The sequence below is a fragment of the Ochotona princeps genome, chromosome 1, assembly GCF_030435755.1.
Source record: "Ochotona princeps isolate mOchPri1 chromosome 1, mOchPri1.hap1, whole genome shotgun sequence".
Taxonomy (NCBI): domain Eukaryota; kingdom Metazoa; phylum Chordata; class Mammalia; order Lagomorpha; family Ochotonidae; genus Ochotona; species Ochotona princeps.
The window spans coordinates 79205219-79207364 of NC_080832.1; the positions used below are offsets into that span (position 1 = coordinate 79205219).

The following is a 2146-nucleotide window of genomic DNA, read 5'->3' on the forward strand; positions in this document are numbered from 1 at the left end:
ATGAGTATCATGTTTAAAACACAAGCTAATTAATCACCTCATAATGAAAAAAATTTGTGAACAAAATCACCCACCTTTAATTTTTAAAAAATATCTATTAATTTTTGTTGGAAAGGAAGATATACACAGAGAGAAAGAAACACAGAAAGACCTTCTGTCCGTTGGTCCAGTCCCCAAGCAGCTGCAACGGCTGGAGCTGAGCTGATCCAAAGCTAGGAGCAAGGAGCTTCTTTCAGATTTGTGTTTCCCACATGGGTGGAGGGTACCAAGGCCTTAGGCCACCCCTTACTATCTTCCCAGGCCATAAGCAGGGAGCTGGATGGGAAGTAAAGCAACCAGGACACAAACTGGCACCCATATGGAATCCCAGCATGTGCAAATCCTCATCCCAGCATGAGGATTTTAGCCACTGAGCCACCACGCTGGACTCCTACCAATCTACAATTTTATCATCATCCTGCTACCATCAGTTCAGTTCTGTTGCCCAATATAAATAAGTTAATCTTTACTATCAAACAAAAGGCACTCAGTGAAGTTTTCATTATTTAAGGGACCCTTTTCTACTTATTAGAGGCAATAAAATCATATTTATTACTGTTTATTTAAAAAGCACATTGAAGCACAAATTGCTTATGACAAAAATATAATCCATTGTAACTGATTTTTCTTAGTTGACCTGTCCTCTACTGCTTTCCAGACCCATTAGTAGGAAAGCTCAAATTCAATCAGGAATGGAATGCCGAGAATCAAACTGGTGCCCACATAGAATACCAGCTCCAAGGCAGAGGTTTAACTCAGGAACGCTTCACAAATTTGCATTTCATCCTTGCACAGGGGCAGTGCTAATCTCTGTATCTTTCCAATTTTAGTGTATGTGCTGCCAAAAGCGAGCATTATTATTTATATTTTGATAGCTGAATTTCCTGACTCTGGAATCTGATTTTCCCATTGGAGGAATCTTGGATTCCTAAAAAGGATCTGCCTAATGCAGAGACCTTGCTTTTTGTGCATATTAATTCAGATCTCTTACATACTGGATTTACATGTTTAAATCTTAGATGTTGATTTTATTTTAGCTTATTTCTTTTATACTATTTGTTTTTGCTCTGTTTTTAGGTTTTAAATGTATTTTATTGCACGCATTTTCTGATACAATAAGTATAACAGAATTATATCATTTAATCTACAGATGATTTTAGAACTTACTTTTGTAAATTCCACTCCATTAGACCAATGCCCAGGGTAGAAGAAAAATAATTATTCAATGGGATGCCAACCTAAAATATCAATTTTGTTATTCTCATGTATAATTTTTCAAAGAAGAGAATACATGTAGCCCTGATTAAGTAAGATTTATTTTTTCTTTATTTTTTATTCTTATTTTCCATTTCACAACTTTTTAGGTATATGGCTTTCTTCTTCTCCACTCCTCTCCCCCTTTTCCCTCCTCCCCAGTATTTTATAGTAATGCAGTCCTTTGTTGTAGCCTTAACTCCAGCATTCTGCTCTTTTATGTGGGTCATGAGATAGTAGGTATAAGCAGTGGTAGAGTTTAGTGTTTTATTGGCTAAGTATATTTAGAAGTTTTATTGGGGGCCTACTTTTATTCAGGCGTATAGATACATACTGTTGATTCCTGGTACTTCTTTGATTGCTGGTACACTGGTCTCCATTATATCCTTTGTTTGTGATGTGTATACTTAATTACCTTTATGTCTGTTTTGTATTTTGGATAGAAGTTGTCTTATATCAGAGCAAACATATGGTAACTTTCTTTTGGGACTGACTCATTTCATTGAGCATAATAGTCTCCAGTTGGGTATACTTGGTTGGAAGTGGTAGAATTTTGTTCATATTAATGGCTGAATATATGTCCCATTTTATGTCTACATCCTCAGCTGGAATAACGTGCTTACGCACTTATTCTGTGTACATTTTAAAGAGTAATTTATTTTATTTGAAAGTCAGATCTACAGAGAGAGAAGGAGAATCACACAGAGAGAGATTTTCTGTCTGCTGGTTCACTCCCCAGATGATTGCAGTGGTCAGAGCTGGGACAGAAGCTGGAAGAGGGTGGGGTGGGGCATGGGCAGGAGGGAAGATAAATGGGAAGTGTCATTTTACTCTCAAATTTCACTATATGAAA

General features: G+C 36.7%; 1 non-coding gene across 1 annotated transcript; it reads right to left on the reverse strand.

Annotated features, from left to right (window-relative positions):
- Positions 1 to 789: 789 nt before the first annotated feature.
- LOC118758381 (U6 spliceosomal RNA) lies at positions 790 to 894 on the reverse strand. Its single transcript, XR_004995678.2, has one exon. It is a non-coding gene; the product is annotated as a U6 spliceosomal RNA (small nuclear RNA).
- Positions 895 to 2146: the final 1252 nt, after the last annotated feature.